Genomic DNA, 13,302 nt, shown 5'->3' on the forward strand with positions numbered 1-13,302 from the left:
ATGTTCTAGATCCTCGCTTTCGCTTGTTTCGTAGCTGCGGCCAACGCTGGTCTCCTGGCCCCCGTGGGACACTATGCTGCCCCCGCCCAGATCCAGTATGCCGCCCCCCAGGTCCAATATGCCGCCCCCCAGGTCCACTACTCCGCCCCCCAGGTTCACAAGGTCAACTACGCCCAAGAGGAGCAGTATGCCCCAGCTCAATACAACTTCGATTACTCCGTCCATGATGAGCACACAGGAGACATCAAGAGCCAGCAGGAGACCCGTAACGGAGATGACGTCAAGGGATCCTACTCTCTGATCGAGGCTGACGGAAGCCGTCGTGTTGTAGAATACACCGCTGATGAGCACAGTGGCTTCAACGCTATCGTCCGCAACGAGCCCGCCCAACACGCTCCCCTGAAGCAGATCGTTAAGGTCGCCGCCCCCGTGTACGCTCAGGCCGCTCCCGCCTACCAGGCATACGCCGCCCCCGCTTACAAGGCATACGCGGCTCCCGCCTACAAGGCATACGCTGCCCCTTCCCAGTCCTACTACCACTAAGCCGTTCCCCAACTAGATTTAATTAGTGAATAATAAATTATTTCAAGCAAATCACTTTTTTATTTATGATTTCTTTAAAGTTTCTACTAAGAAATACCCTCATTAGGTACTGGAACAGTGCTTTTAAAAATAATCATTTGCCGCTCCAGAGCTATAGCTATCAATCATCAAGCATGACGAGATGTAGAAGTTTGGAAATGTCGTAATATATTTAAACTGGAGCAGAAAAAAAAAGTGCACTGTTTACATGTAGTATTTATTTTATCTGTTAATTGAAAAACAAATTGCTGTAAGTCTTCTTAGTAAAATAAGTCGATTTTCAACGTACTTATTTAAAATTTAGAATCAACATTTACAACTTGAGTATACAATAAAAACTTTGGCGAACCATTGACAAATAATGCAAAGAGAGATTATATATAGTTTTTTCTCCATTCACAACTTTTTACCTACAATGTAAGTTGTGGTATCAGCTTTTCACCAATATGGACTATGAATACCAATAAAAAGTTCAGGTAATTCCAGTGTTAGGAAGAGATGCCACCAGTATAAGTTGTGGTGTCAGGGGACATCAAGAGCCAGCAGGAGACCCGCAACGGAGATGACGTTAAGGGATCCTACTCCCTGATCGAGGCTGACGGAAGCCGTCGTGTTGTAGAATACACCGCTGATGAGCACCATGGCTTCAACGCTATCGTCCGTAACGAGCAAGTCGCCGCTCCCGTGTACGTTCAGGCCGCCCCCGCCTACCAGGCATACGCCGCCCCCGCCTACAAGCCATACGCTTCCCCAGCCCAATCCTACTATCACTAAAATCCGCTTCCAAATTATCTTTAAACCCAAACCTAAATGTAAGTAGTAAATAATAAATTATTAAAAATAAAACTAATATTTTTATCTTTCATTTTTATTATGTCCTATGTTACAGCGCTCTGCTGTGGAATCCTTAGCCATGGCAAATATCTACGAGTGTATGAATTTATGTAGCAGGAATTAATGCTTTGATAAATGAACGTATGGTAATTTATACATAAAATATTATGATATATTCGTTTACCCACATACACAATTATAAAATTAAATAAATATAAACTAAATTAAATTAAATTTTTAATTTTACCCTCTTAAACTAAAGTAGAGGATAGTTGCGATTTTTTATTTAGTCGTTGGCCACCCAGGGGCAAGATCATCGTCTGTTTTTGCCAAACCGTGTGCTTTTTGCTCATGTCTTATTGCTTATTCACACAATCAAAATGAAAATGAAAATAAGAATTAGAATAAAACAAAATAAGGTTTGAAAAATACAGTTACATTGGTTTAAAAATACAGTTACCATTGTTTGAGAGTAACTAAAATAATCTCGGTTAGTACCTTTGTATACACGTAAAAAAGCACATACATATAGCACATATCTTACGAAAAGTGCCATACTTGTGGCTTTCTCTAGACGCTTGGTAGATTATTATAAAGTGTTGGTCATGCTGTTTTGTGTGCACGTACGTTTATTTGGGAAGCCTCAAATCTCAGCAACTTCTTATAGAATATTACAATATTAGTTAACAGAAAATTAGGGAGCATGTTATTTTAAGATTTAACATTATTGTTATAGTATAAGTATACGTTGTTTAGATATAATATTTAAATTTTGCAATATAATTTTAACTCTGGTAAAAATATTGCATTTCATAACCATCCTCTTCGCCGTGCAACCTGTAATTTATTATTTTAGGTATCGTTACAAAAGAATAAAATGCTAGAACAATAATTTAAGGCGATGCCATACGTAGTAATGCAAAATCATGTGTTTTTGGTTTGAAATTTTGGTCGCGTAGAAATGTTTCAGATGCTTTAATATAATATCGCGAGTAGAGTATATCTTGGCCTTTAAAATAGTCGAGTATTTTTAGATAAGTCTTTTTATAAGCCCAGAAAAAATAATATATAAGGCCTATGAAAACTGTTTTAAAGTTCAAAATCTACTACTTACGAACCCATTTTCGGTTATGATTTTATTGTATAATATGGAAAATTAAGTTATTTATAAAATGAACGAAAAAAAATTAAATATTTATTCCTGAACATGCACAAAATAAAATAAAAGGCACTTTTTGGCCATGTTTTTTTCTTGCATAAATCAAAACAGGCGGATGGTGTTAAGCGGGAATTTAAAACTTATCGCCTCATGTAAGGGTTGTTATTGATAGCGGCTCAATTTAAAATATTACACGACGTAGTGCATCGCCTGAATAATAATAATAATGATTGGATTATTTATATATATATATATATATATATATATATATATATATATATATATTTATAGACATACACATAAATGGAATCACTAAAAAGCTTACGAGACTTGTATATTTCTTCAAAAACCTGAGAAACATACTACCTAGGAAAGACATCAAAAAAGTATTTTATGCTTTGGTTCATTCCCGTCTTGAGTACGGAATTCTAGTATGGGGATCTGCTACAGCAAATAATATTAACCACTTAGATATTGTTCAGAAGAGCATTATAAAAACCATACTAAAATTACCCATCAGAACCCCCTCAAAAGATATTTTTAAGTGTTTTGAAATTCTAAATTTAAAACAAATATATGCCAAGAATATTTTAATACATCATTTTAAAAACATAAAATCTCCTAATGAAACTCGGATACATGATACAAGAGCCTCAAAAAGGGATATACGAGATGTTCCAAAATTCAAGACAAGTTTTGGCCAAAGAAACCACATATATCTGGCAACCAAACTTTACAACATCCTTCCTTCAAGTTTGAAAAAGATAGAAAAGATAAATAAGCTTAAGGAAAAAATCAAAACATGAGTGAAAGAAATTAATGCAGACATACTAGAAAATGTATTAAAAACATCATAGAAACTAAATAACAGAAAATCAAAGAAATCTACCAGTCCGCCTCAGCACAGGACTACCTAGTGAGGAGGACTAAGAAGAAACTATATGTATGAAATATTATAGATTTTTATATAATGTAACTCTCATCAAACCTTATTAAATAAACACTAATAAAAAAAATAAAAAAAATACAACTTACAATTTAAATGCAGAGTTACAATAGTCGGGTTGTCTTGAGATCCGAGTTATTTCTGATCCTTTCTAAGAATTCAATTATTTTTGCAATTTTCTTATGTATTCTAAGAGCTTACCATTTAAATGAATCATCTAATATTACAACCAAATATTTAATACTGCTGTAGCGTATTCCTGTCTTACTAGAATGTACGAGATCTTCTGTATGTATCTTCTGTATATATCTTCTGTATATATCTGTATATAACTTTTTTATTTAAGATTATTCACTCCAAACTAGACTGTTGCGAACTCCTGCAACTCATAGGTTTCATAGTACCTACTCGAGCAACTAGGCAAAATATATTATTCTGCAACAATAACTTCAGTACTAACTACCACATGCATGCACCTAATTCTCGCTTTCACACACTTGGAAACAAATTCACCTCAAATATCTACGAATGACATTTTTATCTAGCATATTTAAAGAGCGATTGCGTATATTTGTTGTTTTCCTGTAGATATGTTGCGAACATAAAAAAAATGTTATTTGTTGATGTTTTAAAAATAAAAACCTTCTGTTGTCACTGTATTATGCAGTAAATGATGTAAAATATGTATCGTGTTAAAGCCCGTCAGGGCGTTTAAATGAATGAATAAATAAAATAAATGAAAATCGTACCTACAAGAATCAAAACGAACCAGCCAGTGTATCTACTTATGGGTGGGAAAATAAAATGAAAAGGATGACCGCTAAGTTATAGAGGTAACTATAAATCTAATTCGTAATGAGCTCGCAAACCTGGCCATTGCCTGTGCCGCTGCCAACGCGAGAGCTGGCGCCTTTGCCGCCGGTTATTAACTCATAGAAAGGATTATCTGTAAAAATAGACTTCTCATTAAACATCGGTCCCCTATTGCCTAAGTTATTGAAAAAGTGGTTGGTAAAAAATATGCGGGTGCAGCTGCCGGAGCGCCTCCCAGTGGTTCGATCTTATTCGAGGGACAGAGTGAGGCCCACTATTCTATTCTACCCCACTGTCCCTGAAGTCAAAATGTCTGAGTCTGACCCAGAAGGTACTCATATCCGTTCCATATTCCAAAACCGATGGTTTTAAAGTGGTCAAGCCACGCAAGGTCAAGGGTGAAGGCTTTCTTCTGCAAACTGACAGCTCGGGGGGTGTCAAGAACATTCAGGAGGCGACAGAGAAACTTACTCTTAAAGGTTTAAAAATTGTTAACCCACAGGGACTACTACCCAAGATAGTCATTTTTGACGTCCCCAGAGGAAATTGTCTTTTTTGAGGAAATTTTCGATAATTACCTCGCGGAAAGATCAACAAGATTTGCTCACATGTACGGCCATGTGAGCAAATCTTGTACTCAGGATATGATTTCTTGCCGCCGGCATGATTTCGAGGAGTGCCCCAAGAAGGCACAGGCACAGGCCAGGTCAACCTGCGGCAGTCTGGAGTAGCCACCCTTGACACCCAGCGGGTCATGACCGACCTTCTCGGATCGACATTCTGCTCATTCAGGAGCAATGCGTCTGGCAAAGAAAAACACCTGGTATCATTAGTCCAGGGGCGATACTCGAAGTAGGCAGCTCTCCCAGGGCGGATGTTCTGGTTAACACTTCTTTGATCAGCCCTCTCCTTCTCGAGGAACTGTCGAACGACTACCAAACCTGCGTTCCCTTTAAATTTGGCGATACTGAGATCATCGTGATATCAGTATATATATATTTAAGTATGGTACTTTAGTTGAACCGTATATTTTGAGCCTCACGCGTGCTTTGCATAAAGGCCGAAACATAATTATTGTAGGTGACTTCAATGCGCGCTCGCCTCATTGGTTCGGTTCGGTTTTAACGGACATCGGACGGAAATATCCTATGCCATCGAAGATTTTATCGCGGCGCAAAGTCTGTTTATAAGGTTTTTTTTTCGGGTTCATTTTCAACATTTTCAGAATCCAGACATTGATTTCACTCTCTACTCTGGATCTGTTGCGTCAAAAATATCAAAGTAGACGGTTCGTGAGTTTGCGATAGTTTCTGATCATAGATTTTTTTCAGTGGGAATTGCAAAGAAAGAAGCTCCACAATCATCTTGGAACTTCAGAACTACAAGGGCAAATTGGGATAGCTCTTTTTTTTGCTAAAAGTTTATGAGAAAACGACATGGATTCCCGTTTTAACCAAATTACCAATAATTTGAATAGATTTTTTAATAAATTAACAATGTTAATTTTACTCCCACATAATAAAGAAAAAAGGTGCATTTGTAATTATGTACATATTATTTAAATGAGCTAAATGTTACCTTAAGGCAATTCATTAGGCCTCACAAAAATTACAAATCAAATATTGCTCACCGTGTGTGAAAAAGTTTTTTGAAATTTTTTTAACGAACTTTCCAACAATGCATTTTTTTTAAATCTACTGTATTACGAAAGGAATGAGCTCCGGTCATCGACCAAATATATTACGTATGTCCGATTGTATAAAATCATTTTTATCGGGGTCAAGTTCATAAAAGTAAAATCTGTCTGTTCTGTTCAGGAGATTGTGATTTTAGTTGCAATGACCTACGTATTCTGTTACTATCTGATAACAATTAAGTATATTACAAACAACGGGGTAAATTTGTATTTAAAGAGAGCTTTGCGACCGATTAGGCACAGTTCGAATTCAACAGCAGACGACATCACAATGACATTCAAAGTAGGTTAACGATATATATCGTGGGCGTGGTCGGTTAATTAAATTTAGCATGGTATATAAAGATATTCATATTTTGTCATATTAAAAGTGGTTTTGTGTTCATATACGCTTAGTGAAAAAAATTACGAATATTTTCGAAGGAATTAATATCAGATTACAGAAATTGAATGATAATATTCAAACTTTTTTCTAGATTCTCGCATTCGCTTGCTTCGTGGCCGCGGCCAACGCTGGTCTCCTGGCCCACGTGGGACAGTATGCTGCCCCAGCCCGGGTCCACTATGCCGGCCCGCAGGTTCAATACGCCGCCCCCCAGGTTCACTACTCGGCCCCTCAGGTTCACAAGGTCCACTACGCCCAGGAGGAGCAGTACGCCCCAGCTGCTTACAACTTCGACTACTCCGTCCATGACGAGCACACAGGAGACATCAAGAGCCAGCAGGAGACCCGCAACGGAGATGACGTCAAGGGATCCTACTCTCTTATCGAGGCTGACGGAAGCCGTCGTACCGTAGAATACACCGCTGATGAGCACCATGGATTCAACGCCGTTGTCCACAATGAGCCAGCCCAACACGCCCCCCTGAAGCAAATCGTCAAGGTCGCCGCACCCGTGTACGCTCATGCTGCTCCCGCTCATGCCGCCCCTGCCTACCAGGCATACGCAGCCCCCGCCCAGTCCTACTACCATCGTAAAGCGTTTCCCTGATGACCATACATACCAAACTAGTAAATTGTAAATAAATTATTTCCCAAAGCACTTCCTCTTTCAATACCGAGTCAAACCCTTTTTATATAATATTGGTTACCCGTTTGCGCAAACAAAGCATTCGTGCTATTTTTATAGTACAAAGATAATTATTAGTGTGACGACAGGTGTACCTGCTACCGACCACTTTATATACTTACTTGCAAAAATTATTATTGGTTTCTTACCTTTTATATGTGTAGGCTGTCAGCTACAAAATAAGTTAAGTCTATATTGTGAGTATAACCTTTTCGTACTTACTACTCGTTAATCAGCGAGGAAATCAAGTGGTCGCAAGTATGTGGATGTTTGTCCTCGTGTGAAAAGTGATCGATGAAAATGATGAACAATAATAGTATTAATCTTAACATATTTAAAGCATAACGATCTTGCGGATCGAAAGAACGCGAAGATATTTTATGTTCTCTACAAAAATTCTCAATGTTTGGACTATTATTATGGGGGCCTCAGCACGGGTAAAGCACCCAGTGAGGCTCACATTACCAAATCATATATTTTTCTAAATAATTTTTTTTATCGGAGTATGGTTATATTACGTTGGATTTCTCCCACTAAAACTCACAAAAAGGATGTCTTATATGATTTAAGATTTTCATGGCCAAAAGTATTTTTGTTATTTGTTTTTGGGGTATTATGCCGTGTTGCGCTAACTCCTTCTTTAGCCAACGTTTCGGACAGCATTGCAGTGTCAATGTCAATAAGTAATGTTATTAATAACACATCTGTCTTGATGATGGACACTGCAATGCTGCCGAAACGTTGGCTAAAGAAGGAGTTAGCGCAACACGGCATAATACCCCAAAAACAAATAACAAAAAAGGATGTCTTATCTTTAATTTTTTGAGCTTTAATTTTTTAGTGTAGCCGATTTTTAAATTTAAACGTTTCCACATCGAGCAATATTTTTTGTGACACCTCTACATGAGAGAGTTCGGTTTTTACCCACGACTGCTTCCAACAGCACTTATCTCGGGAAGCCTGGGTATCTGCAGCCTCAGTTCTCAGAGGGATGTCGCATTACTGCTAATGACTTATAAGCCCTCTGAATGGTTTATTATCAATACCAGACATTCTGGCTAAAATATAGTGTAATAAGTGCGACTAATTTTCAACAAAGGTTTATAGGTCTGTATACTGTTTTTGCAAAATAAGTAAATAAATATTTGAACCTAAATACACTTTAAGTTTAATACTTCTATACATATAAAAATAAGTGTTTCTTTGTGAAACTACTGGACTCAGGAATGTTTCGAGAATAGTTTGAATGGTAGAAAAATTCGGGGACGCCCGAGGAAGACTTAACGCATTATCTCTGCATTGGAATGAGATACGGAGTCAAATTAAAGTCAATTTAACGTAGATTCATAACAGTAATAATGTGAGTTTCGTGATAATGCATGAAGCAAATGATAGATGAAGTTGGCCAGAGGAAGACATGGCACGACCAAGTGAAACAAATACTTAAAAAGTGAACTTTTTTAATATTTTAAAACAACAATATTTAAATTGCCTGCTTTTAAATACTTGCATCGATTATCATCTACTTCTGTTTTGTCTTAACTGTATCTTTAAGTACACTTCATGTGGTATCATTTTATTTTCACGAAACTATGTATAATATACCTATGTAAGATTTAACATTGTGATGTAACAACTATTAACCTATTAATAATATCACATATATATATATTTTTTTTTATAGTGAATACCTCACAAGAGTCCCAACTGCTCCCGTCTGGAGCCAGTGAGACTATGGCATCCCCAATTGGGGGATGTTGTGAGGCTGAAGGTAAGTGGGGAAGGGAAAGAGGAAGGTGGGGAAGTACCTGGATATTCAGATCTAGTCACTAAACACGGCTAAAGCCATTTGGAGCAACGTTTCAATTCTGAATGGTGGTCTTACACCAGGGCGATACTGGTAGTATCTTCCACTCTGGAACGTGCCGCAAATATACTATATATTATTTTAGTTAATTAATTGTGAAATAACACAAATAAATCAAATAAAATTTATTTGCGCACGCCGGGTTCGAACCCGCGACCTTCGGAATGGCAGTCCAATGCGTTACCACTGGACTATGCCGGCCGTCGTATTTGTAAATATATAAATTTGTTTTAGACCACTTTCATTTTAATTACACTCTACAGGTTTCGAAAGCACCCTTCCTTCGTCCGGAAAATATTAAAAGACTGTAACTAAAATTAAAGTGGTCTAAATCAAATTCATATATTTTTTATTGTATCAATAACGTAATGGATGAATACACAATATCCTTCTTGAGTACCTTAAGAACGATGAAGCGTTTTTTTTTACTTTCCTAATAGATGCGAACACCTCAGCAAAGGTTCTCCTAGTGAGGTTTCATATGTACGGGCACAAACAAATAATTCGTATTAACAATGTATTATAAAATAATATATAAGTAGTATACCAAATACAGTTAAAATTAAAAAGGGATAATTTGCAAATAGAGTATGTTAATAAAATAATTAAATTAACGCCATCAATAAACACGTAGATTATAACAAACGTCGCGTTTAACCTTAAACGAGTTCATCGTGACATTAATTCACGATGAAATGCTTAATATAAATAATATAACCCAGGTATTATCAAGAGCCGGTATCTGAAAGGTGATTGTCTTGTTGTATTTTTTGTGGTACTTTTTGCATTACTGTCCTCATTACTCGACTGTACTCGTTACCTGCTGCTAAAAGCTTGTACTCAGATCAGATTAAAGAGGGGATAGAAAGAAAGGAGTATTTAATGTGAGCTTTACGACCGATAAGGTACAGTTTGAATTCAACCGCAGACAGCATCATTCAAAATGGCATTCAAAGTATGTTATACATTATTTCAATTAATTTTTTACTGATTTAATGTTATTTAATCAACTCAAACTATGTTCTTCAGTGCATTGAGAAATATTTTAACGGTTTAAATGGCTCAACTTAAGGTTTTAATTTTTGGAAAAGTATTCACATCCAGATGCAGTATACTTTGTAGTTAAGGATCACGATCAATGAGTATTTCCACTTGGTAACCAGTTGCTCGGTAGGTATCTTGTATCAGAGCAAAGGTAGATACTGCGTAAAACTTTCTGATTGTCGTTTTCTCCTGTAGATGTGAACAAAAAAATCCAGAAAATGGTAACATTATTCGATTAGTAGCCATAACGATATTTTTTTATTTATTCAACGTTTAATCTATTTTCAACTGATATTGCTTTCAAAATCACTGATGTAGTGTTATCGGTTACTGATGATCGTTTGCCACCAAACAAGTTATGTATAACACTTACACAATACATTTTTATAATAATAATTTATTATTTTTCTCAGATTCTTGCTCTCGCCTGTTTGGTGGCCGTGGCTAGCGCCGGCCTCCTCCCCGTAGGACAATACGCTCAGGAGGAGCAATATGCCCCAGCTCAATACAATTTTGACTACTCCGTCCATGATGAGCACACAGGAGACATCAAGAGCCAACAGGAGACCCGCAACGGAGATGACGTGAAGGGATCCTACTCCCTGATTGAGGCTGACGGAAGCCGTCGTACCGTAGAATACACCGCTGATGAACATAATGGCTTCAACGCCGTCGTCCACAATGAGCCCGGACAGCACGCTCCCCTGCAGCAGGTCGTCAAAGTCGCCGCCCCCGTGTACGCCCATGCCGCCCCCGCTCCTACCCAGTCCTACTACCACTAAGTCATCAGCCTGAATTGAACCCCTGAACTAGTTTTAAGTAGACCAATATTAATAATAAATTATTTAAAAATTTGAATGTATCTTACTTATCCTATAATTTATACCGTCTGCCTGCACATCAATGCAACACATATCGTAATCAAAAGTCTCACAATAAATCCAACGCCATCACAAATTGCCAATCAGGATGTCTGAAAAACTAAATATTTCCAATGCCTTTGACCGGGTACGTCATCATTTGGAATTCCATCATCCTTGTGTACCTATCAAGGGGAGGGGTCGATCTAAAATCTAAACGATTGCTGCCTACTTCGCCACTTCCTCACGTCAAACAACTGATGGCGTACCGCAGGGATTACTTTTCGTACTAACATTGTTATGTTTTAACCAACCACTTTTTGTGCATCTATTTTTATACATTGTTAGGTGAGTTTAAGTATGATTACCTTTAGTTTGTTAAACTACCAACAAGCACAGAAACTTCAATGGCAATAACGCTAAAACCGATTAAATGAATCCTAATTTAATAATGTATTTATCCCCTTTATACTGGAGATCTAGCAGGTAACCTGGTGGACAAGTTTATAGAACTTCAAGAATTAGATTAACAGATCCCTGTCCACAGTCCCATCAACAACCTGTCCCACAACGTCACCTAACCATTAAGGTATATTATAGATAGATAGATAAGCATTAGAAATATGGGCCACAAACATCAATTAATTGGTCTCTTTGAGATATAACATACTTCTGTTGGTATCAGGCGCTAGCCGGGTCTGGGTCTCCAGCGATAGCAGCATTGTGTTGACATGCGCTCTAAGATAATGCGCAGGTCGTTCTGGTAAGGTAGGAAAAGCAAAGGTGTAAACTTTAATCGAAAGAAGGGGCTTACCGTAATCAATATTAATGTAAGTTGACTCTTTTAATCATTTTTTTTTTTAATTCAAAAAACGTGACTGGCTGCGAGTATTATTCGAATGACTCGGGTAATTTGTCGGAACTGGCTTATCTGTCTCATTTACTCTACGTTCAGTCAACTGAGCACGACAGAGATGATACTCACCACTTACTGCCGGAGAGCTATTCCCACACCCCTCCTTCCCTTTACCCGTGATATTCAAATAGGATGGCTTTTTTCGGTTAATTTTTCCAAGAATACTTATTCTATTTTATTACCTCAATGTAGTGTCGACCATGGCATATGCGACGATCGACTAAAATATACTCTACGAGTACGCGGGTCACATACTACTCGGAAGTAAGAGAGGCGTGTGATAATTAATGTATTGGATACTCTTCTTGTTAATGAGAAACGATTAATAGTGCTTACATACACTTAATTATTATAATTTTACAATGTTATAATATAATTTTCGCCATCAGTATTCAATATGCAAATATAACGCCAGTTTCTGAAAATATCTTTCAGTGGCGTACAAAGATTAAAAAAAACATACGATTTAAAATATTATTTAATACATGAATTTAGGTTTCTAACTTTATCGGTTTTATTTTATATCCATATTGTTTGATTTTCAAGGAAAAAATATTAACCTGAATAATCCTGAATTTCGAACACAATTATTTCAGTTAATATTTTCCAATTGTTTTGATGATGCTGTACTTTATCTTTGTCGTATGTGTGAGGTATTGTGGAATTTTCTGAACCACACTTCGGGTTTGAGAGTTCGGTGAGGATTCCTACTTTTGTTTTAATTGAGTGATTTTTGTATTTTTATTTTTTTATTTTCCCTTACAAACAGTTATCGTAATAATAAGTACCAGTTTAAAAAAAATATGTAATAATCAGTAGGTATCTGCATGGGTTAGTAGAAGTATTTTGTGTACAACTCACTAGGAGAACCTATGCTAAGTTGTTCTCATGTTTTAGGTAAGGTGTTACTATACCGTCATTAGTAAAAACACAGCATAGACCTAAAGATTCTAAAGGAAGATACTGTGATTCCACCCATGGCGGCAGTATTTTAAGCATATCAAGTTGTTGTAGTGGTTACATCATAATATTACGTGGACAAATTGTGACAAAATTTGGTGAAAACAAAAGGATACTACATGAAGTCTACTTAATAATGCAGTTAAGACGAAAGAAAATAAAACGACACAAAATTAGATGATAATCAAATTAAAGTTTCAACCCGGGTGTTTATTCTTATGCGTTTGTTTTTTTATTATAACGTAGTATGAATTAATTCATTAATTTTAATCAATGCAAGTATGTAAAGCGCCCCTGAGGTGATATCTCACAAAAGCGGCGCTATACAAATCGTCCAATAAATAAATAAATATGTAAAATGCAGTTACTTAAAAATATTACAAAATAATTATTCAACAATAATCTATTTAGTCGAACTAGAAACATACATGCTAAATATTTTTTTTACGTTTGGTTTGGGGTGAGAGGTACACATGAAGTTTATGGAATACCTCCGAACTACATGGGTACCCATTGACAAATAAAAGGCTTATGTACTGATACAGGCATTCTTTG

At 36.8% G+C, this 13,302-nt stretch overlaps 1 pseudogene; it reads left to right on the top strand.

The window, feature by feature from the left end:
- LOC149425827 (uncharacterized) lies at positions 1-10,807 on the top strand (annotated as a pseudogene).
- The last annotated feature ends 2,495 nt before the right edge of the window (positions 10,808-13,302 follow it).

The sequence above is a fragment of the Hesperophylax consimilis genome, chromosome 2 (genome assembly GCF_061612785.1).
Source record: "Hesperophylax consimilis isolate HC1 chromosome 2, BYU_Hcon_1.0, whole genome shotgun sequence".
Classification (NCBI taxonomy): Eukaryota; Metazoa; Arthropoda; class Insecta; order Trichoptera; family Limnephilidae; genus Hesperophylax; species Hesperophylax consimilis.